This window comes from Lolium perenne, chromosome 7 (assembly GCF_019359855.2).
Source record: "Lolium perenne isolate Kyuss_39 chromosome 7, Kyuss_2.0, whole genome shotgun sequence".
NCBI classification, from domain to species: domain Eukaryota; kingdom Viridiplantae; phylum Streptophyta; class Magnoliopsida; order Poales; family Poaceae; genus Lolium; species Lolium perenne.
In genome coordinates, this window is record NC_067250.2 from 197,107,965 (window position 1) to 197,134,814 (window position 26,850).

Sequence of the window (26,850 nt, forward strand, 5' to 3'; positions counted from 1 at the left end):
CTCCCGGGTGCCAAAGCACCAATTGTTCTTTTATTGATTTGAAAGGCAACGTGTAAGTTTTATCTTCAGTTTATCTTTCCAATTTTCTTTGTGTTCACCAATCATTTAACCATATACAACCTTTTAGGTTCTTGCAAGTGGTAGGAAGAACATGGAGACTGCAGTGATAACAAAGAAGGCTGGTCTTGTTAATAAGTAGTACAAAGAATGGTCTTCGACGACTTGAGGAAACTGAAATTTGATGAATTAATTGCTGAGATTGAGGTAGAGTCTCCGAAAATCTCACTCTACATACACGTGGGGGTCACGGGCTTATCCCAGACGTCCAAATCAGCATTGAGATTCGTGCAACCAGTTGTGGCACATTACAGGAATCACCCTACTTTATGTTCATTCTGAATCTGTCAGTCCTTTATGTACACAACAACCCCTGTGTTTCTTCCCTATTTAATTCCGCACCACATCCACGGATGTAATAATTAATTGAATTATGGTGGAATATTGAGGATGAACACCTAGATCAATGATTCTGTTCAGAAATTTGTTACTGATTAGGAAAGAAAAAATTATGTTCTGAAAAACTTTGGGAGCGACTCAGATTCGGAAATTATGGTCGAATATTAAATATGAACGTCCACAGATCAATGGTTATGTTCGAAAAAACATGGAAGCGAATCAATCATGCAACAAAACATGGAAGCGAATCAATCATGAATATCCACAGATCAATGGTTAGCGTAGTTTTTTCGTTTCTAATTAGGTTAGACCAGATTTTGTTCAGGGAAGAGATAAAATCATACCAGACTTGAAAGAAGGAAACAAACGAGATATTATCAAAGATTTAGGTACCAATCATGCAACAAATCACTCGAAACTTTTGAGCATATAAGAGAGAACAACATCTTGATAGAAAAAATACACCGAATTCCATTTCTCTTCCACCAGCGTACATGCATGAATCAGGCAACAAATTGTGAGGTCCATTTCTAGGAGCTCGTCGTATTGCTGGGTCGCTCTTAATCTGTGCGAGCCTGGCGACATGTTTGCTGCTCTTGCTGATGGCTTAGCTCTACAAATTCTACTGGACTGCGCCAACAACCCATAGGTATAGAAGCTTTTGGCGAAAATCTTGGCGGGGCCATGGCCCAGGTAGGTGCCTACTAGCTCCGCTAGTTCATTTAGGGTTTTGGTGTTCAGCGAGTGTCTTTTAGTTTCCTGGGAGGTCTGATCTACATTGATGATGTCCCCGGCTAGCATTTCGGTGGCAGAGGATATGAGAGTGACGGAAATGCGACCTTAATTATCGCGTGCCTTGCAGAATCTTGAGCCCTCCCGAGGGGATTTGGATGATATGTTCATCATTGAGAACGACTTGATGGCGATGAATATGTAAAACAATACCACTAGTGGAAAACAGGGCTTCCGTGGGAGCCTTTTGTCGCGGGCGCGCCTGCACCCGCGACAAATGGCCTGGCCACGTCGCCCCGAAACCATGTGGAGCGCGCAGAGGCTTTTGTCGTGGCCTTTTGTCGCGGGCCGTATTACGACCCGCGACAAAAGGGGTAGGAGCGACGTGGCCACCCCTTTTGTCGCGGGTCGTAATACGGCCCGCGACAAAATGTCCATGCCTATATATATAGAAGCAGCCAGCCACCCCCCACCTCATGTTTTCCTTGGTGGTGAAGGTGGAGGTGTATGCTAGCTCATTTTTTCTACATGTGCACAAGAGGTGTTTGATGGAATGCTTGTGAGAGGGATGCCACTTGGTTTTATTTGATAAGATTTCTCCTCTTTTTGATCCTAAAAGGTTAGCAACTATTTTCTCGACTATATATATATGCATAGTCCGTACAATACTAATTTTAGCAAGGTGATTGCATCTGATACATATATAATTGTACTTATGATGCAGATGAGTCATCCATGGATGTACGGTAACCGATGTGCTCCCGCTTTCAGAGAGGGCGTGAATTCTTTCCTGCTTGTGGCCGAGGCCAACAAGTCGAAGCAAGGTTTTATGTGATGTCCATGTCTAAAATGTAAGAACGAGAAGGATTACTCTTGCTCAAGAGATATTAAGAGCCACCTGCTTCGGTTTGGGTTCATGTCCAGCTATAATGTTTGGACCAAGCACGGAGAAGAAGGGGTTATGATGGAAGACGGCGATGAGGAAGAAGATAATGATGACTAGTACCGATCTATGTTCTCTGAATGCTTTGATACCGCAATGGACGACAATGAAGAAGAAGGAGGTGAAGAACAGGCATCAGATGATCCTGTTGATGATGATCTTCGTCAGGCCATTTCTGATACAAGAAGAGACTGTGGCACGGATAAGGAGAGGTTGCAGTTCGACAAGATGTTAGAGGACCAACACAAATTGTTGTACCCAGGTTGTGAAGATGAGCATAGAAAGCTGGGTAGCATATTGGAATTGCTGAAATGGAAGGCAGAGGTCGGTGTGACTGACTCGGGATTTGAGAAATTGATGATAATATTAAAGAAGCTGTTTCCAAGAAATAATGAATTGCCCGTCAGTACATATGAAGCAAAGAAGCTTGTCTGCCCTCTAGGATTAGATGTGCAGAAGATACATGCATGCATTAATGACTGTATCCTCTACCGCGGTGAGAAGTACGAGAATTTGAATAAATGTCCGATATGTGGTGCATTGCGGTATAAGATCAGAAAAGATGACCCTGGTGATGTTGAGGGCGAGCCACCCAGGAAGAGGGTTCCTGCGAAGGTGATGTGGTATGCTCCAATAATACCACGGTTGAAACGTTTGTTCAGAAACAAAGAGCATGCCAAGTTGTTGCGATGGCACATGGAAGATCGTAAGAAAGACGCGATGTTGAGGCACCCCGCTGATGGTCGGCAGTGGAGAAACATCGGGAGAGAGTTTCCGGATTTTGCAGGTGAGGCAAGGAACTTATACTTTGGTCTAAGTACAGATGGCATGAATCCTTTTGGGGAGCAGAGCTGCACACAAAGACCTGGCCCGTGACTCTATGTATCTACAACCTTCCTCCTTGGTTGTGCATGAAGCGGAAGTTCATTATGATGCCAGTGCTTATCCAAGGCCCAAAGCAACCGGGCAACGACATTGATGTGTACCTAAGGACATTAGTCGATGAACTTTTGGAGTTGTGGGCCAAACCAGGTGTACGTGTGTGGGATGAGCACACGGAGCAAGAATTTGACCTACGAGCGTTGCTATTCGTAACCATCAATGATTGGCCTGCTCTCAGTAACATTTCAGGACAGACGAACAAAGGATACAATGCATGCACACACTGTTTAGATGAGACTGAAAGTAAATATTTGGGAAAAAGCAGAAAAGTTGTGTACCCGTTCAATCGTCGTTTCCTTCCGCGCAAGCATCCCTTAAGGAAAAAAGGCAAGCATTTCGATGGCGAGGCAGACCGCCGTCCGAAGCCTGTCCCCCGTAGTGGTGCTGATATATTTGACATGGTCAAGGATTTAAATGTTATCTTTGGAAAGGGTCCAGGCAGTCGACCTGTTCCGAAAGACGATGACGGACACGCGCCCATGTGGAAGAAGAAATCTATTTTCTGGGAGCTAGAATATTGGAAAGTCCTGGAAGTCCGCTCTGCAATCGACGTGATGCACCTGACCAAGAATCTTTGTGTGAATATTCTAGGTTTTCTGGGCGTGTATGGAAAGACAAAAGATACACCAGAAGCACGGGAGGACCAGGAACTTCATAAAGGACGAAACGACAATCATCCAGGGCAGTTTGTAGGGCCTGCCAGCTACGCTCTTACCAAACAAGAGAAGGAGATCTTTTTTGAAGCCCTATTCAGTATCAAGGTTCCGTCTGGTTTCTCGTCGAATATAAAGGGGATAGTAAATATGAAGGAGAAAAAATTCCAGAACCTGAAGTCCCATGACTGTCACGTGCTTATGACACAATTGCTTCCGATTGCATTGAGGGGACTTCTACCAGAAAATGTTCGACTAGCCATTGTGAAGATATGTGCATTCCTGAACGCAATTTCTCAGAAGGTAATGGATCCAGAAACTTTGTCAGGATTACAGGAAGATGTGGTCCAATGTCTTGTCAGCTTCGAGTTGTTGTTCCCACCATCCTTCTTCAATATTATGACGCACCTCCTCGTTCACCTAGTTGAAGAGATTAGAATTCTCGGTCCTGTATTTCTACACAATATGTTCCCCTTCGAGAGGTTCATGGGAGTCTTAATGAAATATGTTCATAACCGAGCTAGGCCGGAAGGAAGTATCTCAAAGGGCTACGGAACTGAGGAGGTCATTGAGTTTTGTGTTGACTTTCTTCCTGACCTTAAGCCGATTGGTGTTCCTGAATCTCGGTATGAGGGGAGGCTGACTGGAAAGGCACACTAGGAAGGAAAGCAACGGTGTGGAGGGACAAGATTTCTTTCAATCAAGCACACTACACAGTTCTATACAATTCCAGCTTGGTGGCTCCGTACATCGAGAAACATAAGAATGTTTTACGAGAAATAAACCCGGGCCAGCCCGAGTCCTTGATTACACGTCAACACATGAATACCTTCGGCAGTTGGTTGCAAAGACATCTCATTAATGACCCATCTGCGGTGGAGCAGCTGTACTTGTTGGCCAGGTTACCATCTTCAAACATATGTACATTCCAAGGGTACGAGATAAATGGGAATACATTTTACACGATCGACCAAGATAAAAAGAGCACCAACCAAAACAGCGGTGTCCGCTTCGATGCAAATGACGAGAATGGGCAGACCACCACATATTATGGATACATAGAGGAGATATGGGAACTTGACTATGGTCCCACTTTTAAGGTCCCTTTGTTTCGGTGCAAATGGGTGAAGCTCAGCGCTATACATATTGACGATAAGTACGGTATGATAATAGTGGATCCCAACAATCTTGCGTGCACTGACGAGCCTTTTGTCCTAGCCAGCGAGGTGGCTCAAGTTTTCTACGTGAAGGACATGTCTAGCAAATCAAGAAAAAGAAATCAACAAAAGAATACATCAACCGAGGAGCCAAAGCGCCACATAGTTCTTTCGGGGAAAAGAAACATCGTGGGAGTGGATGACAAGACAGACATGTCAGAAGATTATAATAAGTTTAAATAAATTCCGCCCTTCACGGTGAAAATTGACCCAAGCATCTTGCTAAATGATGAAGATTCTCCATGGCTACGGCGTAGAAGATCACAACACTAGATGGCGATGTAATAATGTATTCTTCATATATAGTTCCCAAGACAATCTCTACATTTATGTAATAATGAGAACCCTTTCCCCAACACTGTTAGAGGAGACGGAGTCTTTCACGGGCTTGCATGGAAATTTTTCCGAGGAGCAGCTTCCGAAGATGCCGTAGGGCGTGTGCACCAACGACATCTTCGAGAAGCTGCGCCACGGGAGATTTCCCAACCCTTTCCTTCATCCATGGGAATGAAACTGTGCTTGGCTTGTTGATCTGCTTGGCAAGGCGTATCGATGCTCCTTTTATAGGCACGGCACCGCTTCTACTTTGTCTTATTCCTTCGACAGGCCGTCGTGCGCTACATGCTTTATCTCATCGAGCAGTGCGTCCACCCACGCGTCCTTATCCTGCCGACAGCTTTAGTCGCGGTTGCAGCCACCAACCGTGACAAAAGGTTACCGACACATCGTTATCCTGCCGACAGCTTTAGTCGCGGTTGCAGCCACCAACCATGACAAAAGGTTACCGACACATCCTTATCCTGCCGACAGCTTTAGTCGCGGTTGCAGCCACCAACCGTGACAAAAGGCCCTCCTAGATAAGCCTCCCCCAGTCTTTTGTCGCGGTTTGAGCCTCCACCCGGGATGAAAGTTTCGCGCGCCACTTCGTTCCAGCCTATTTTCTTCCCGCATTCCCGCCATTTTTCCACTATATATATGTAGGCTTGGACTCATATCGGCAAACCTCATCACTCTCTCCCATGGCTTCCATCGTATGTCTAACACCCCGGGAGGCGGAGGCGCTTTGCGCCTCGAACTACCCCTGCCCGCCCGGCTACCGCGTCCCGACCGGCTGGTTGCTGAGCGTCGGAGGCGTACCGGTCCCTCCTATCCCTCTTGGTGTGCCACTCGAGATGGCCAACACGAACCACTACTATTTCGAGCTCACGCCTGAGCAGCAGAGGAATCCCCAGTGGCATCCCGACTACAGCCCGACTTGGGACAGCTTCTTCATCAATCGGCGTGAGAGGGCGGTTGCCAGGTACGAGGAGGACGGCCCGCCTCGTTCGAACTTCAACGAGGCCGGCCGTCGGATGTGGTGGCGCGGCCGGACTCTCCAGAGCGTCCTGGCCTATCGTGGCCCCTGCCTGCGCTACCCTCAATCCCAGCCCACGCGTGCTCACCCGCCGAGGTTGGACAACCGCGACCCCGATGCTAGCGACGATGACGTCGGCGACTATGATGACTACAGTGGCGAGTATTATAGGGCTAGGCACGACTATGATTGAATGGCTCCAACATTCGAATCTGGCCATGTATCTTAATTTTCAGTTGAGCTCTGTACTTTAATTTCAGTTCAGTCGTAGTAAATTTCGTGTCAACCACTTTATTGAACAAACAACCGTCAACGACTTTATAAACTAAATTTAAACTAATAGAACCGACAACGACTTTATTGAAATTACAATAAAATAGATAAATTACTAGTCTAGTCTCAGTTGTCGTCGGAGGTTGTCTCCGTCCAAATGTCATCCCACCGAGGGTCGTCTTCGTCCAAGTTGTATTCGGGTTCTCGAGCTCGAAGTTGGCGACGGCCCGACGGTGGCGCCTGTTGGACCTGCGTTGTGCCCTAAGGATAGCGAAGAACGCGTCGGTGTTGTCGACGTCGTTGGGGAACTGCGCCCTCCACTGGCGCATCAACTGCTCGTCGTGCTCGGCGATGGCGATCCTGCGCTGCACCTGGCGGTGTCGTCGACGGTCCTCGTCGTCGACGAGGCACGGCGGTGGCGCGAGGAACTCTGCCTCCTCTAGCGATTCAACATCCGGGAAGTTCATGTCGCGCCGTGGCCGCCGAAAACGCCACGCTCGGACGCTCCGGCGTGTTGTACGTGCCGAGGGTGAGGCGGAAGCCACCAGCGCGTATCTTGGCGTAGAACCTACCGCTCGGACGCACTCGAACGCCACGGAAACCGGACGCCCCTCGACGACGTGGAGGCATCCCGGAGATGAATGAGCGGAGGAGGCGGTGGCGACGTGTGGTTGCACCCGCACTCGTCGCTATATATAGCACACGCGGGGCATGGCACGTGTAAGCCACGGCTACACACGTCGCACGCCGGCGTCGACGAGTGAGGCACGTGGAAGCGGTGGCCACACGTCGCACGACGGCGTCGACGGGTGAGGCACGTGGAAGCGGTGGCCACACGTCGCACGACGGCGTCGACGGGACGCGACACGTGGCACAGGGACGCGACACGTGTGGCACGGCGGCGGTGCACAGGGGTGAAACATACCCGACTATTAACGTTTCATATGACGCGAGATGCAAATAGGTATATGGATGTCATATTCATGTTCATTACCTTTTTCTGATCAATATTCATATATAAAACATTTGTATTTGAGTTACCATTCAAAAGTTATTGAAATAATAGTTTTATTAATTTAAAATACAAAAAATAAAGGGTGAAAAGGTATAGATGGGCTGATCCGTGGCACAGCCCATCCAACGGCTCTAGGCCGTTGGATTCAAACGGCCAGAGCTGTTGGATGGGCTGTGCCGCGGATCAGCCCCAAAGGCCTTTTGTCGCGGGTGGGGGCTTGACCCGCGACAAAGACCCCCTTTTGTCGCGGGTGGGGGCTTGACCCGCGACAAAAGGGGCCTTTGTCGCGGGTCAAGCCCCCACCCGCGACAAAAGGGGGTGGGTATAAGTACGGGGCGTCGCGGGCGGAGCCGCCACCCGCGACACTACTGGAGGCCAAACCCTAGATGAAGCGCCACCAGGCTGCCTGAATTCGCCGCGCCGCCGCCGTCTTCCTCGCCTCCGGCCGCCGCCCTCTGCGCCGCCCCGCCTCTTCCTCTCGGGCCGCCGCCATGCTCGTCTGCCTGTCGGGCCGCGCCGCGCTCTGCCGCCTCTCGCGCCGCGCCTCGGCCGCCGCCGCCACGCGCGCGTGTCTTCCTCGCCTCGGCCGCCTCCGCCGACGCGCCGCCGCGCCTCGGGCCGCCGCCTCGCCCGCTGCGCAAGAAGGTAGCGCCGCCGCCTCGCCCGCTGCGCAAGAAGTTTTTTTTTTTAATTTCAGTAATTGTTTTAGTTTTTTTATTTCTGTAATTGTTTTAGTTTTTTAATTTCAGTAATTGTTTTAGTTTTTTAATTTCTGTAATTGTTTTAGTTTTTTAATTTTTGTAATTGTTTTAGTATGAATTAGTATGGTTGTAATTGTTTTAGTTATATGAATTAGTATATGTATTTGGTATATGTATTAAGTTAATTAGTATGAATTAGTTAGTTAGTTTAGGTTTAGTTAGTTAGTTTAACTAGGTTTAGTTAGTTTAGGTTTAGTTAGTTAATTGATTAGTTTTAGGTTGAAAAATGTTTAGTTTAGAAAAATGTTTAGTATATGTATTTACGGTTTTTTAGTATATGTATTTATGGTTTTTTAGAAAAATGTTTGTGCCGACACCCTCTCTCCACCGACACCGACACCCTCTCTCGCAAACTAGCGTCGCCGACACCCTCTCTCTCTTAAACACGCGTCCACCGACACCCTCTCTCTCTCTCTCGCAAACACGCGTCGCCGACACCCTCTCTCTCTCGCAAACACGCGTCACCGACACCCTCTCTCTCTCTCTCGCAAACACGCGTCGCCGACACCCTCTCCATCTCGTAAACACGCGTCGCCGACACCATCTTCCTCTCGCAAACACGCGTCGCCGACACACTCTCCCTCTCGCAAACACGCGTCGCTGACACCCTCTCCCTCTCGCAAACACGTGTCGCCGATTAGGGTTAGGGTTTGGTTTGTGTTTGATTAGGGTTAGGGTTTGGTTTGTGTTTGATTAGGGTTATGGTTAGAACATGTACTTATCGATTTAATTCTTTTGCAGAAACAATGGATCCATTCGAACGGGACTTGGAACAGGAAGACATGTTCGCGGACATAATCCGCGATGGTACAGAAGCCGACCGAGAAGACCGCGACTCCGGTGATGGAGAAGCCCGCGGCTCCGGTCATGGAGAAGCCGACGGCTCCGGTCATGGAGAAGCCGACGGCTCCGGTGACGGAGAAGCCGACGGCTCCGGTCATGACGAGGTATTAATGGAATTCTATATGTACATATGTGATACGTCTCCGACGTATCGATAATTTCTTATGTTCCATGCCATATTATTGATGTTATCTACATGTTTTATGCACACTTTATGTCATATTCGTGCATTTTCTGGAACTAACCTATTAACAAGATGCCGAAGTGCCAGTTGCTGTTTTTGGTTTCAGAAATCCTAGTAACGAAATATTCTCGGAATTGGACGAAATCAACGCCCAGGGTCCTATTTTGCCACGAAGCTTCCAGAAGTCCGAAGAAGAGACGAAGAGGGGCCACGAGGGGGCCACACCCTAGGGCGGCGCGGCCCCCCCCTTGGCCGCGCGGCCCTGTGGTGTGGGGCCCCCGTGCCGCCTCTTGACCTGCCCTTCCGCCTACAAATAACCTCCGTGACGAAACCCCCAGTACCGAGAGCCACGATACGGAAAACCTTCCAGAGACGCCGCCGCCGCCGATCCCATCTCGGGGGATCCAGGAGATCGCCTCCGGCACCCTGCCGGAGAGGGGAATCATCTCCCGGAGGACTCTACGCCGCCATGGTCGCCTCCGGTGTGATGTGTGAGTAGTCTACCCCTGGACTATGGGTCCATAGCAGTAGCTAGATGGTTGTCTTCTCCCCATTGTGCTATCATTGTCGGATCTTGTGAGCTGCCTAACATGATCAAGATCATCTATCTGTAATTCTATATGTTGCGTTTGTTGGGATCCGATGAATAGAGAATACTTGTTATGTTGATTATCAAAGTTATATCTATGTGTTGTTTATGATCTTGCATGCTCTCCGTTACTAGTAGATGCTCTGGCCAAGTAGATGCTTGTAACTCCAAGAGGGAGTATTTATGCTCGATAGTGGGTTCATACCTGCATTGACACCTGGGACAGTGACAGAAAGTTCTAAGGTTGTGTTGTGCTGTTGCCACTAGGGATAAAACATTGATGCTATGTCTAAGGATGTAGTTGTTGATTACATTACGCACCATACTTAATGCAATTGTCTGTTGCTTTGCAACTTAATACTGGAGGGGGTTCGGATGATAACCTGAAGGTGGACTTTTTAGGCATAGATGCAGTTGGATGGCGGTCTATATACTTTGTCGTAATGCCCAATTAAATCTCACTATACTCATCATGATATGTATGTGCATGGTCATGCCCTCTTTATTTGTCAATTGCCCAACTGTAATTTGTTCACCCAACATGCTGTTTATCTTATGGGAGAGACACCTCTAGTGAACTGTGGACCCCAGTCCAATTCTCTTTACTGAAATACAATCTACTGCAATATTGTTCTACTGTTTTCTGCAAACAATCATCTTCCACACAATACGGTTAATCCTTTGTTACAGCAAGCCGGTGAGATTGACAACCTCACTGTTTCGTTGGGGCAAAGTACTTTGGTTGTGTTGTGCAGGTTCCACGTTGGCGCCGGAATCCCTGGTGTTGCGCCGCACTACATCTCGCCGCCATCAACCTTCAACGTGCTTCTTGGCTCCTACTGGTTCGATAACCTTGGTTTCATACTGAGGGAAACTTGCCGCTGTACGCATCACACCTTCCTCTTGGGGTTCCCAACGGACGCGTGTTGAACGCGTATCAAGCAGCTTTTTCTGGCGCCGTTGCCGGGGAGATCAAGACACGCTGCAAGGGGAGTCTCCACTTCTCAATCTCTTTACTTTGTTTTTGTCTTGCTTAGTTTTATTTACTACTTTGTTTGCTGCACTAAATCAAAATACAAAAAAATTAGTTGCTAGTTTTACTTTATTTGCTATCTTGTTTGCTATATCAAAAACACAAAAAAATTAGTTACTTGCATTTACTTTACTTATTTCATCATGTTTCCTTTTAATTTTACCATGAAAGACATACCGGTAGGACGTGGGTCTATAGTTGGGAGGAATAATATAGAAGAATTCTTCAATCATGTTAGTACCATTGAAAATTTTGAAGATAGACACTTGGTAGACCTTGCGCCTACTTATGAAATTGCTGCTGCGCATTTAGTTCGCCTGTTGGAAACTAAATTTGTTAATCTTAATCCTATAATCCAACACATGTTTCTCACACTTGGCGATATGGAAGAAGGGGAAAAGAAAGATTTTGTTTTAGAAACCCTTCTTAGAGAATTTGGTGGTCTAGCAAGAGAAGCTAGAAAGGTCTTTGCTAAATTTAATATGCTTGGTTCTCATACTAATTTTGTTATTCTCCTTGAAAAGATGGACATGGATAGAATAAGATACACTAATAATATTGATGATGGTGGGGAGATCAAAGCACCAATACCATGTAAACTCTTAGCTATGAATGATGTACTAGAAAATAATTATGCTTGGCTTGTTCCGGAAAATTTGTTTGATGAGAGTAGCACGCCTAAGACCAATGAAAAGGGAGATGCTAAAACTTATGTATCTAATATACTATGCCTGGTTGAGAAAGCTCCACACCCCACTGAGAATGCACCACCCTTCGATAATACTTGATACACACTTTCTGCGCCTAGCTGAAAGGCGTTAAAGAAAAGCGCTTATGGGAGACAACCCATGTTTTTACCTACATTACTTTGTTTCTATTTTGTGTCTTGGAAGTTGTTTACTACTGTAGCAACCTCTCCTTATCTTAGTTTTGTGTTTTGTTGTGCCAAGTAAAGCCGTTGATAGAAAAGTTCATACTAGATTTGGATTACTGCGCAGAAACAGATTTTTTTGCTGTCACGAATCTGGGCTGTTTTCCCTGTAGGTAACTCAGAAAATTATGCCAATTTACGTGAGTGATCCTCAGATATGTACGCAACTTTCATTAAATTTGAGCATTTTCATTTGAGCAAGTCTGGTGCCATTTTAAAATTCGTCAATACGAACTGTTCTGTTTTGACAGATTCTGCCTTTTATTTCGCATTGCCTCTTTTGCTATGTTGGATGAATTTCTTTGATCCATTAATGTCCAGTAGCTTTATGCAATGTCCAGAAGTGTTAAGAATGATTGTGTCACCTCTGAATATGTTAATTTTTATTGTGCACTAACCCTCTAATGAGTTGTTCTAAGTTTGGTGTGGAGGAAGTTTTCAAGGATCAAGAGAGGAGTATGATGCAACATGATCAAGGAGAGTGAAAGCACTAAGCTTGGGGATGCCCCGGTGGTTCATCCCTGCATATATCAAGAAGACTCAAGCGTCTAAGCTTGGGGATACCCAAGGCATCCCCTTCTTCATCGACAACATTATCAGGTTCCTCCCCTGAAACTATATTTTTATTCCATCACATCTTATGTGCTTTTCTTGGAGCGTCGGTTTGTTTTTGTTTTTTGTTTTGTTTGAATAAAATGTATCCTAGCATTCACTTTATGGGAGAGAGACACGCTCCGCTGTAGCATATGGACAAGTATGTCCTTAGTTTCTACTCATAGTATTCATGGCGAAGTTTCTCCTTCGTTAAATTGTTATATGGTTGGAATTGGAAAATGATACATGTAGTAATTGCTATTAATGTCTTGGGTAATGTGATACTTGGCAATTGTTGTGCCCATGATTAAGCTCTTGCATCATATGCTTTGCACCCATTAATGAAGAAATACATAGAGCATGCTAAAATTTGGTTTGCATATTTGGTTTCTCTAAGGTCTAGATAATTTCTAGTATTGAGTTTGAACAACAAGGAAGACGGTGTAGAGTCTTATAATGTTTTCAATATGTCTTTTATGTGAGTTTTGCTGCACCGGTTCATCCTTGTGTTTGTTTCAAATAAGCCTTGCTAGCCTAAACCTTGTATCGAGAGGGAATACTTCTCATGCATCCAAAATACTTGAGCCAACCACTATGCCATTTGTGTCCACCATACCTACCTACTACATGGTATTTTCCGCCATTCCAAAGTAAATTGCTTGAGTGCTACCTTTAAAATTCCATCATCACCTTTGCAATATATAGCTCATGGGACAAATAGCTTAAAAACTATTGTGGTATTGAATATGTAATTATGCACTTTATCTCTTATTAAGTTGCTTGTTGTGCGATAACCATGTTTACTGGGGACGCCATCAACTATTCATTGTTGAATTTCATGTGAGTTGCTATGCATGTTCGTCTTGTCTGAAGTAAGAGCGATCTACCACCCTATGGTTAAGCATGCATATTGTTAGAGAAGAACATTGGGCCGCTAACTAAAGCCATGATCCATGGTGGAAGTTTCAGTTTTGGACATATATCTTCAATCTCAAATGAGAAAATTATTAATTGTTTTTACATGCTTATGCATAAAAGAGGAGTCCATTATCTGTTGTCTATGTTGTCCCGGTATGGATGTCTAAGTTGAAGAATAATCAATAGCGAGAAATCCAATGCGAGCTTTCTCCTTAGACCTTTGTACAGGCGGCATAGAGGTACCCCTTTGTGACACTTGGTTAAAACATGTGCATTGTGATGATCCGGTAGTCCAAGCTAATTAGGACAAGGTGCGGGCACTATTAGTACACTATGCATGAGGCTTGCAACTTGTAAGATATAATTTACATGATACATATGCTTTATTACTACCGTTGACAAAATTGTTTCATGTTTTCAAAATCAAAGCTCTAGCACAAATATAGCAATCGATGCTTTTCCTCTATGGAGGACAATTCTTTTACTTTCAATGTTGAGTCAGTTCACCTATTTCTCTCCACCTCAAGAAGCAAACACTTGTGTGAACTGTGCATTGATTCCTACATACTTGCTTATTGCACTTATTATATTACTCTATGTTGACAATTATCCATGAGATACACATGTTATGAGTTGAAAGCAACCGCTGAAACTTAATCTTCCTTTGTGTTGCTTCAATGCCTTTACTTTGAATTATTGCTTTATGAGTTAACTCTTATGCAAGACTTATTGATGCTTGTCTTGAAGTGCTATTCATGAAAAGTCTTTGCTTTATGATTCACTTGTTTACTCATGTCATATACATTGTTTTGATCGCTGCATTCACTACATATGCTTTACAAATAGTATGATCAAGGTTATGATGGCATGTCACTCCAGAAATTATCTGTGTTATCGTTTTACCTGCTCGGGACGAGCAGAACTAAGCTTGGGGATGCTGATACGTCTCCGACGTATCGATAATTTCTTATGTTCCATGCCACATTATTGATGTTATCTACATGTTTTATGCACACTTTATGTCATATTCGTGCATTTTCTGGAACTAACCTATTAACAAGATGCCAAAGTGCCAGTTGCTGTTTTCTGCTATTTTTGGTTTCAGAAATCCTAGTAACGAAATATTCTCAGAATTGGACGAAATCAACGCCCAGGGTCCTATTTTGCCACGAAGCTTCCAGAAGTCCGAAGAAGAGATGAAGAGGGGCCACGAGGGGGCCACACCCTAGGGCGGCGCGGCCCCCCCCTTGGCCGCGCGGCCCTGTGGTGTGGGGCCCCCGTGCCGCCTCTTGACCTGCCCTTCCGCCTACAAATAGCCTCCGTGACGAAACCCCCAGTACCGAGAGCCACGATACGGAAAACCTTCCAGAGACGCCGCCGCCGCCGATCCCATTTCGGGGGATCCAGGAGATCACCTCCGGCACCCTGCCGGAGAGGGGAATCATCTCCCGGAGGACTCTACGCCGCCATGGTCGCCTCCGGTGTGATGTGTGAGTAGTCTACCCCTGGACTATGGGTCCATAGCAGTAGCTAGATGGTTGTCTTCTCCCCATTGTGCTATCATTGTCGGATCTTGTGAGCTGCCTAACATGATCAAGATCATCTATCTGTAATTCTATATGTTGCGTTTGTTGGGATCCGATGAATAGAGAATACTTGTTATGTTGATTATCAAAGTTATATCTATGTGTTGTTTATGATCTTGCATGCTCTCCGTTACTAGTAGATGCTCTGGCCAAGTAGATGCTTGTAACTCCAAGAGGGAGTATTTATGCTCGATAGTGGGTTCATGCCTCGCATTGACACAGGACGATGTGAGAAAGTTCTAAGGTTGTGTTGTGCTGTTGCCACTAGGGATAAAACATTGATGCTATGTCTAAGGATGTAGTTGTTGATTACATTACGCACCATACTTAATGCAATTGTCTGTTGCTTTGCAACTTAATACTGGAGGGGGTTCGGATGATAACCTGAAGGTGGACTTTTTAGGCATAGATGCAGTTGGATGGCGGTCTATGTACTTTGTCGTAATGCCCAATTAAATCTCACTATACTCATCATGATATGTATGTGCATGGTCATGCCCTCTTTATTTGTCAATTGCCCAACTGTAATTTGTTCACCCAACATGCTGTTTATCTTATGGGAGAGACACCTCTAGTGAACTGTGGACCCCGGTCCAATTCTCTTTACTGAAATACAATCTACTGCAATATTGTTCTACTGTTTTCTGCAAACAATCATCTTCCACACAATACGGTTAATCCTTTGTTACAGCAAGCCGGTGAGATTGACAACCTCACTGTTTCGTTGGGGCAAAGTACTTTGGTTGTGTTGTGCAGGTTCCACGTTGGCGCCGGAATCCCTGGTGTTGCGCCGCACTACATCTCGCCGCCATCAACCTTCAACGTGCTTCTTGGCTCCTACTGGTTCGATAACCTTGGTTTCATACTGAGGGAAACTTGCCGCTGTACGCATCACACCTTCCTCTTGGGGTTCCCAACGGACGCGTGTTGAACGCGTATCAATATGTATTGAGGCATTAGTATAGAGGCATTAATGCAATTCTATATGTATTCTCTTAGGCCTCCGAAGATAAGATAGAGAAACGAGGCCCGGCAAATAAGTTGACCAAAAAAGACCACTTCACAATTGAAGCTATATCACCGGAAGGCCAACCGATGGTACCCGAGAATGTCGGAGTGAAGTTCAAAAATCAGTGCGGAGTTGTGGTTAGAGATCGTATCCCGATCACTGTCAGAGAATGGAACAAGACCAAGAATGTGTCCGAAAATCAGGTTGCCGATAGGTACAAAGACACACTTTTCAGAGACCTCATGGCACATTTCACTTTGCCAGATTTGGGATCGGAGTCTGAGAATGCTAAGCAGCGGGCGCTAGTGAAGAAATGGGCTATTAAGAAGATGGGGGAACTTTTCCGGGCGTATAAGAACCGGTTATGGAAAAATTATAAGAAAGACAAGAAGCCTCCATTATTCGAGAACTACCTAGCGAAGCAGGAGCATAACTGGGAAGAATTTGTGAGGTACAAAGAATCAGAGGAGGCTGTGAACCTGTCAACGAAAAACAAGAAGAATGCAAGCGAAAAGAAATATCACCATCATACGGGGCGAGGGGGCTACGGAGTAGCCATGCCTAAGTGGGATGCACAAGAGGCTGAGATGGAGCTGAACGGGATCACTCCAGAACCCACGCGAGAAGGATGGGACACTAGGGCTCGAAATTGGTTCCTCGCGCATGGCTGTGAGTATGACATGAAGACAGGGAACATTGTTGAAAGTGACACCAGGGTTAGGGTACCCAGGCAAAAATGGATTGAAGTGACGACAGATATAAAGGCGGGAAAACTAAAGTTTGCTCCCGATAGAGAGAAAGACTTGCTGACGCTTGTCCTCGGTAATCCTGAGAAGGGAGGACGAACAAGAGGCTTCGGCCCTAGTGTTCCGTGGTCGCTTGGGTTTCCGGCCGACGCGGAGACTTATAGAAGCCGAGCGAGAGCTAAACAACGCCAGCTGGAGGTGTAGAATGACCGGATGGCCGAGTTCCAACGCCGACTTGACCAGCAGCAGCGGGAGCTTCAGCAGCAGCAGCGGGAGATAAATGAACTAAAAGGACAGCGCCCGCCAGATAATACCGCTGACATATCTCAGCGACGAGACAGCAGCATGGCCGACTCGGAGGCCCCTCCTACACGGATGATGATAGATGCCGGTCCTGGCGACCCCTTGGATGGAATCAAGGAGCAAACACCTTGTGATCTCCATGAGGTGTTCAGGAAGGTTTCTGTTAAGGTGGCGGTCGGCTATGTCTTACCGGCATTTGGACCTGAAGGTGAGCCGGCAACATGGCATGGCAATCCGATTCCAGCTGGCTATGCTCGTGTCGGGGTGGATTCAGTTGTCCCGTCGTGGGAGACATTGGAGCTCGATATCCCTGGAGGTGATGGGGGCTTACACTCAGAGGTGCTGGGAGAAATCATTCTCTGGGAAAAGAAGAACATCAGGCTGCCAGGCTGGGTAGCACCTAGTACCAGTCGTCCCAGCAGGTCACCATCACCTCCTCCAGGTGATCGCAGGCCACCATCACCTCCTCCTACTGATCACATGTCGCCACCATCACCCCGTGGGTACGACGTCGACCACGACATCGGTAGTCCATCTCCATCTCCAGCGCCGCCGCCTCCGCCCACTAAGACTCGGAATGCACCCAGCCGGAAGCGTTTCAAGAGTCCTGTCCGCAAGATGTCGCCCCTCCCAAAAGTACCAAAGGTTCCTCCCCCCGTCCTTACGATCGTACCCCGGAGGAAAATGATGCCATTGTTAAGAAATACAATTATGATTTTTTTCATAAGCCAAAACCTCCTGCGCCAGAGCCATACACAGAGAAGCAAATAGAATATGCTACTAGTTTTCTGAACACACCATCGCAGTATGAGTTACACGAGAAGAAGGATGACTATACACGCACTCTTGCGAAGGTAATTGACCAAAAGAAGGATGAAAAGGCTAAGGAGAAGGACATTGCTGGCACGAGCAAATCATCAGCTAGAAGTGCAGCTGAGAAAAAGTCAAGTTCAACAAGTGCACCCCTCAAGGCCAAGCAAACGACAAAAGGCAAAAAGAGAAAGGAAGTTCCCCTCCTCGGTGCTCAGCCCAAACAATCGATCCCAGCACTCAAAGTGCTTAATGTTCCCAAGGTGTACCAGGAACATGGTGGTATCGATATGGAAGAAGCTGCAAGGCTAGCGGCTTCATGTTCAGTTACCGTGGAGGAATTGCTACTTGCAGCAGATGCTGCACTACCCATTGCTGATATAGCTCCTAAATTTGTCTACGGGGCCGACTTGGTCAGCAGAGAGCAGCTGCATAAACTGCCAACACATATGCGGAATTTGCATCAGTGGTACCTTGATGCATGCAAGGAGAACATAATGTACATCGTGGCGAGTATACCATGGGAATATTACTACCGAAAGGAGGAGATCCATATTGAGATGAATGAACTCTGGCAGTTATTCAATCTAGATGCCCTCGACAAATCTCTCATGAGTTGCTATTGCTTGTAAGTTGTTAACTACATATAAGTTCATTTTCATTCAGTTCATGTTCGTTTTCATTGCATATATATACTCATTATATCTTATGGGTTCTCTTATGCAGACTGAAGATCAGTGAATGCAAAAGTAATAATATTATCAATGTTGGGTTTATTGACCCAGATAAAATACATGTTGAAACGGTGAAGCATAAAAGCGAAGAAACGGGGGGAAACCTACTAAGGTTTTTGGGGGAGCAATATTTCTGTGATTCAATATTGTTTTCTTACAACTACGAGTGAGAGTCTTAATGATCTTTTATGCACATTCAATTTTTCTTACTCGATGTTAAGTGTAATTCCTGACGTATATGCATAACATGTGCAGCTTCCACTGGATTCTACTAGACATTCAACCGGATAAGGGAATAGTTGAAGTAAAAGACCCACTGAGTAGAGGCGTGGACGGGTTCCAGGACTTGCAGAAGTTGCTCCAAGTGTAATTTCCTTCATCGCCGCGCTTTATCTTTCGTGAGATATCAATTAATTATCCACTCATTCAATCATTCTTTTGCCTGGTAGGGCTTGGCAAGCTTTGAAGAATCATCATAAGGAGATTACCTTTGCAAAGAAGCTAACATTTACTCCTGTACCGTGCCCCCAGCAGCCACAAGGGACGAATCTATGTGGATACTACGTTTGCGAGTCCATTCGCATGTTAACCACTGAGAACCAGAACAAAAATAAATTCGACGTAAGCAATAACATTCACAACTTTATTTATTATCATCAATATTTCGTTATCAAGACTGATATAGTCATACTCATCTCATTTTCGTATATAGGTCGACTTCATGCGGGACAGACTCCAACCAAAGGAACACGCACTAGGAATCGCGGAGGAACTGGCGGGACTTTTGGTTAGAGAAGTAATAAACAACAAAGGCTTGTTTAGTCCAAATAGATGCTCTACCTCCAAATAGACAGCCGTTAGTACCGCTTGTCGATCGTGAGCTCCATGTATATATGTAGGGAATCTACGAATATGTGTAAGGGGAATCGACTTTTGCTTCCAATATTTGTTTGATCGATCTATATATATAACTACTATATTAATCCTTAACAAGCATCTTTTTTCTCCTAATTTTGGATTTTTTTTGAGATTAACTATGAGCTGACACGTATGGTATATTGTGAGTGAATTTCGGGGTGTTTTCTGGGTGTACAATTCCGGTGCTACATTGGAATTTAGACTGACATCTTTTTTTTCTGGTGTTTCAGTGGTTGGTTGTTTTGGTGCATCGTTTGGGTGGACTTAGCTAAAAGGTGGGCCAAGCAGTGGTGGGCCTGCATGTTGTTAGTCAAAGCGGTGCCGTGACACCCGTCCAACAATCGAGAAACCCATCCCTACTCACGATACAACAAAGAAAGAAACTGATTTCTCTCTCCCCAATCACTGGCCTGCAGTTCTTGCATTTGGGGCTGCCGCCTTCCTCTTCCTCCTTCCTCCTGGTCACCGGCGGCGGCCGCTACTGTTCATTATCTTGCATGAGCTTCCCGCTGTGATTTGCCGGTGCGGCCGGATCTGGTGGCGAGTCTGCGCCCCCGATCTCTCCCATCTCTCTCTTCCTCCACCACCGCTACCATCTTTACCAAGGGCTGGGATCCGATTCTCCCTCCTAGGTTGCTGCGGCGCCTACTGAAGCATCCGAGGACGCAACAAGCCCGCTCTCTCCCAAGGTGGCTAGCTGCGCGGCGGTGGAGCTCGGCGCAATCATATCGTTCAGGGGGAGGATGGCGATGCAGAGGAGGACCCCAGTGGCCAGGGCGCCCGCCTCTCCCTCCCGAGACGTTTTACAACGTCGGCGGCATCGCGCTCGCCCACGCGCTCGGTGACGAAAAGGAGGCGGAGGGATCAAACGACCACCAAGAAACCTTCTTCGTCCTCAGCAACGCCGTGCCTCGCGATGATGGCCACCATGGCTCGCCCCCGTATTCATCCCAGGCTATCCCATGGCCTAGGGTTCTCGGCCAACTACCCTGGCAGCTCCCGCCGCAGCTCTCCCGCACGCTGGTTCGATCCCGGTGGTTGGGGGCAGCAGCGAAAACCTGCTGACAGGAGGGTGGAGGCCAGCGAAGTAGAAAGCGCCCGCTGGGTTTTCTGCATCCTGTGGCGGCCCTGTTCACGTTCGGACTGCTGTTCCTGGGAGTTGCGTATGGTCCACGTTGCCACTCCGCTGTTCGACCTTGGGTTGGCCGCGATGCACGCTGGGATCGCATCCTGGCCCTGGCTTAACTCACTCCTCGCCGCGATTCACACGGTGAGTTACGTCTGCTTGCCCTGTTAGATTCGTTAAACGTCGGTCCTAATTTCCAGGTTTTTTCCTTTTGCCTTTTGGCCTCCCAATTTTACTAGATGCAGTTTGGTTAGTAGTACATGGATATATTATTGCCACTTCGCTGAATCTATATTTGTCTTCTGAGAGATCCAGGCATGTTGTCCAGAGAGTACTTTAATCTCAAGTTGGTTTCCTGGCTGATATTTATAATTTAATAAGAATCTAGGATGCATAGTTGGCAGTTGCACATCAACATCGTTCAGCTTAATTACTGCAACAAATGAATATTCTCTGATAATTGTTTGGTCCTGGCGAGGGAAGTGAATGCAGCTGTTAGCCAAATGGCACGAAACTGAAGGATGTGTTGTGATGGGTGACTTATGAAGCTGAAAACTTATTAAGTAGCTTTCCAACAAATCAAGAATCTCATGATAATGCATCTTTCAGTGCTCATCCATGAATTTCGAATAAGGTCCTACATCTAGATAGATAGTTGCTCGATTGTGCGGCTGCGGTTTGCTCTAACGCAGCGAAGGTTTGTCCTTCACTATTTTTCTTCCATTTTCACATCCTGTTTTTTGTTCAAATATCGCTTGGTACTGCTAACTACGGCCTGTTAGTTCTAAGTTTGTAGAATCAAATTGCTATCTGTTAATCATTGATATTTCGAGACGTTTTTTGTTTACAACATTCTTTTGACCTCACGATTGTAGATTTATTTTTATGTTGTGGTTGACTTCGTGCTGCTAATTAATTCTTTTGTATGAACTGATATGTTTTGAAAAATGAGATCACCCTCTTAAATGTAACGCACAATGAGTACAATGGAACCCGTAGAGCATGAGCTTCATTTTTACACGATTGATATTTTTACAGTTCTGTACATGAGTTATTACTCCAGAGAGGCTTCAAGAAGCAGGTGGGATTACCTTGAAGTGAACAAAGTCCAAGAACTGGATGGTGTTGATCACTTCCATCATTAGGTATTTTGTTGTTTGCAAAAAATAAAATTTTCAATGACGATTGCAATATTATGTAACTAAATGTTCTAATTAATAGAATTATAGGTATTTAGTAGCAAGGAACTGAATTTTCTCATCTGATATATGAGCAAAATTACTTCTGAATTAGTCACCATTTTTTGAATTTAACTCACTGGTGTACGGGTGTTATGGAGAATGTTCCTACATTTAATAAGATTATTGGTCTGTAGTAGTGAGAAACTCAATTTGCTTACCTGATTTATGAGATGAATTATTCCTGTATTGAACACCATTTTTTTAAGGATTTAACTCATTGTTGTAGTAGTTGTAGTGGTGCAGTAGGATCTATACAATTCACGATAATTATATATAAGTAAAATTCATCAGAAAATGTTGGTTTAATGGTTCCCATTTTTGTATCTCTGACTGCTTGATAAATGTAGTGGAATTCCTGAAGATGAATGGAGCTTTAAAGGAACTAAGAGCCTTACTGGTCTTTTTAGGATGTCTCCTCTCGATCTCGGCCACCATTTCTTGCCGTCTGTGATTAATTATGGTGATTCAGCGGCATACCTCGCTCTCGCATGCGCCCTACATCGCCTTTGGTGTCCAGGCTGAAGTTGGCCTCTCTGGTCACTCTAGCGGTCTATCATGAAGACCCTTGGATCTCACAATCTTTTTTCACTCTCTCGAGCAATAGTTTCAAGCTAAATATACTGATTCTGTATTTGCAAGAAGCTTGCGAAAGTCCATACTCTCAATTTGAAGGAACTGAACAAAAGAGACATAATTTTTCTAGCGAAGATGTATAACTTATATATTGGATAAATTGTTTTGATGATTCCATACGGTGAAATTATTGTTCTTATTCTACCTATCGAGCTTGCATACACTAGGTGGATCTCTCTTTTTATGACATGATGGTATTTCATAGGTTCGGTACGCTAGGAAATCTGATCTCCCTTTTTTAATATGTTCCTCTTGCTGCCAGATGGTGCCAACCATCAGAATAATTTCGTTGATTGAGTTAGGTTGTACTTCTGTACCTTCCACATGCTTCCTGGGCATTGGTTTTTGTGGATTTAGCCTGGACGTACCAAGAGATTTTGATGTGCTTAGTTTTTCTTTGGTAAAAATGAGAATGTCATCCAAAGGATTCTGTTAGAAAAAGATTACTAGAATAGAAGTGCTGCCTAATGGCAACGATTATTTGGCATGTAACAATAATGCTTAACCTGCCCTTCATGTTATTTTTCTAAACTGCTCTAGACATGATTCTTGAAAAATCAGCTGGTCTTTTCTCTTAGCCTACAAAATATTTTCCAAAGTAGGGAAGAGAATGCAATTCATCTTTGAGTGTTCTATTTTGCTCTCTCTGGCCCTCCTTTCCCACTGAACTAGGTGTCCAATCTTTTAGAATTATTCTGGAAAGGAATTTTGTAAGTACATTGTGAATATCATCTCGACTTTCCTATTATTTATTTCATTTATGGTGAATAAGTCTGCTGCATCAGTCCATCCACTTAAGTATTGGTTGTGTGTTTGACTGTTTGTGTTCTTCGTTTGCAGGTTGTTGCACGGAGCTTCTGGTGGATGATGCTTTTGCTCTGCTCTTGGGCGTTTGGGTCGTTCTCTTTTCTGCTTGTGTACGAGGTTTTTTTTTCCAGGTTTGATTCCTGGTGTATTCTATATTTTGCTGATTGTTGTGTGAATGTTGTGGTTTAGCTTCGTGGTTGTGTGTGATGAGTGATGCAGCTGGTGAGTCGGGTGTATGGTAGGAAATGGTGTGGTTTGGTTTGTTTGGGGTTGTGCTATTTTAGTTTGCTCGCTTGTTCGTGTGAGCCGCATGCACCCTTTGTGCAGCCGCCTGCTGGCCGCCGGCCTGGTAGACGTTCTTTTCTTTGATTTTTCTTTCGTGCATTTTGTTGTTGCCTTTTTAAATTTGTTTTCTGTTGTATGTGATTTGGTTTTTTTCTTTAATATGCATCATAGCATCGGTGAATCGTGCTAATATATGGTAATTTGCAATGAAGCATAACTGTAGGACAGAAAGTTGTAATCTTTCTTTTTTATCAATTTTCAGAACTGAATCATAGGAAGGTTAACTGAGACTATCTTCGCAGTATTTTTGTCGGTTTTCAGTAAACTCGTGCAAAAATGTAGTCTTGTGCAAATAATTGTACGGTTGAGAACTTGACATCCCAAACTTCACAGGTAGTTCATTATTATCTACTAATTGTCATTGGTTAGCTTCTGCATTGTAGCTGATAAAACGAAGAGAAACTTTGACTACTATTTTTTGGAGTTTAGCATGTCTGATTGCTTACTAGATCCCCTTTGATGTTCTTAGTGATTTCTATTCATGAGCATGTAGTGGCAAGACATACACAATGCACCCTTTTCGTCTTAGATTTGCACAAGACATGTGAAGCTGGTACTAGAAGGGAAATATAATTTTTACTCTGAATTGGGGTCTTCTATAATTATGTGTTCTGTTTGAGTAGATGTTTTTCTAGAGTTGTTGCATGCAGTCCCATGTATGGATATTCATAGCCACACATTTTCAGTATGTACTCTGCATCAGTTAATTGATGTTATTTTCTTGCTCCTTCACTTACAGGATATATTTTTGCGAACACGAGATCAGACGGCCCAATTCATCTTCCTCTATGTAGGAGTTCCCAATAGTGTGAAGTTCTCTATGATAACAACACACCGAGCCTGCATCTTACCAGGCACACATGCCTTATACAGAAAAGTCGGAAAACATTTTTTCACTATTACGAGAGTAGTTTCTGCATTGTTAGCCAGCTCCCTAACCACCTGTTTGCTGAACTTTTCTATCGTTAGCATGACATGGATGAGAGATCTGTCAGTCTGCTCCTGCTGCCTAGCCCAGCAAACTCCCAATTCCCTTTCGGTTGCAAAAAAAAGCATGTAAACCCCATGATATGCATTTCCCCAAGTGCATTCTCTGCATGAAGTATGTAACCAGATATGAGCAATTTTAGCATAACTAGCTTATTCCTTCTACCTCTGTGTAACAACCAGTTGGCCACTATATATGGCGCGGCGTGCCGCCGCGCCCATCATTGCTAGTATATATAATGAATGAACGTGTACAACTTCTAGTAGCGTACAAATATATGCAACTTTTATTTTCGAACGAAAAAAATGAAATAACAGGCGGTCGGTGGCGGGGGGGGGGGGGAGAGGGGTGCTGCACCCCTCAAACCCTAAAGCAGCAGCGTTGTGCGCGCGCCACGTAGAGGGCCTTTTGTCGCCCGCGACAAAAGGTCATGTGCCCTGCGCGCCCCGCGGCTGCCACGTGGTGGACCTTATGTCGCGGGTCGTAAGCGACCCGCGACAAAAGGCCTACCTTTTATCGCGCCTTGCTTGTCGCGGATGGCCGCCCGCAACAAAAGGCCCTTACCACCCGGGTCAAAAGGCCTGTTTTCCACTAGTGTACAATGCAATTGGGGAGATGCACAACACACACACACGGCATGGTATCATTTGACGCATATATAGGCATATTACAGATTCATACAATTATGGTTAGGAGCTATTCTAATCTACCTATTCCATGTACATCACGTTAGAATCAGAGTATGTGAGAATCAGAGTACATATTAATCACATATGTTATCCGCCTCCCTCCACGATAAACATGCTGAGATTGAGCTTACATTCTTCAAACAAAGGAAGTGGTCTTTGTGAAAATATCATCTAATTGATCTTTAGAAGACACAAATGGAACTTGGAGTAACTTCCGAGCAACTTTCTCACGAATAAAGTGAAAATCAATCTCCAGTCCTATGAAAATTAGGGTATAAATATTTGTTCAAGCAAACAACTTCCAGTCTTGTTTTAGGAAATTAACATGACTCTGCTATGGTACTTTATTAATTAGTTGTAAATAATAATTATATCATTTATAAGATTTTTTAAAAGAAAATTAGGGGAAACATTCTCACGGTTGTTAGCTCACAACAACTTTTCCACCGCAGATTACCCACCTTGATTTTCAAGAATATACAGCTGAACCAAACACATCATAACAATTCTTTATTTGTAGTGGTACCTTAAGTTTTCAAATGAAATTCTTGCGGAATTGATGGTTTGCATTACTCATGTCCAAATACATCGATTTTCGCAAAAAGGCCCTAGTAATATTTTCCAGTCTGAAGCTATCGAGTTCTTCAGATAGTTGGTGGAACATTAACCATTGAACCAAATGGAGCCATGTTGTTCAGTTGTCCCTAGTTAATGATCTTCTACAGGCAGTGCTTAGATGCATACTCCACATAAGAAGATGAATGGGAATCCACATTTGCATGACACATATATCAACATTTATTTGTGTCAAACTTGATTAATAACACGTGAATTGGTTTTCACTTAAAATATCCTTATAGAAACGAATTAGTTGTCCTTTTAATATACTTATATTTTCAAGTGTAATTTTTTTCCTTTACCACACCCTTACATAATTTTTTTAAACTATTACTCTTGAAATTACAGAATCATGTAATTTTTAACTATCTCTAGAATTATTAGTTGTGCTTTTAATATACTCATCGACCAGAATCAGCCCGTCCAATGGACGGGCACAAAGCATTATTTTCGGTAGAAACATATCACCAAGTATTTGACCCACCTAGATCAACAAATATAGATGTTCTTCAAGCTCGTATCACCCACTGAACCTTATACACAACCGCTTGAGCTCTCATCACTTAACTGACGCAGATGGTCCACAGTATGGTGATGCCTCTAAGCTCTAGCCGTCTAGCGATTGGCAGGGGCAGCAAGGTGGTTGATTTTTTCTTTGAATACCCATTATTAGTGTCCTGTGCCCGCCCATGCGTCCAAGCCACCCTGCTAAGCCTCAGTCCACATAATATGAACTTGATATGACATTATGATTTTATAAACAGAATTTTAGAACCAAAAAGATGTTACCTTTTAAAGCAACAAATATCTGTGCATTAGGTAATGTATGTATGCATATAAGAATGTGATCGTTAAATTT

At 44.7% G+C, this 26,850-nt stretch overlaps 1 long non-coding RNA gene across 1 annotated transcript; it reads left to right on the plus strand.

Moving 5' to 3' along the window:
• Positions 1–19,901: 19,901 nt before the first annotated feature.
• On the plus strand, positions 19,902–24,424 carry LOC127314563 (uncharacterized). Its single transcript, XR_007859778.2, has 3 exons — positions 19,902–20,814; positions 21,709–21,815; positions 23,385–24,424. It is a non-coding gene; the product is annotated as an uncharacterized lncRNA (long non-coding RNA).
• Positions 24,425–26,850: the final 2,426 nt, after the last annotated feature.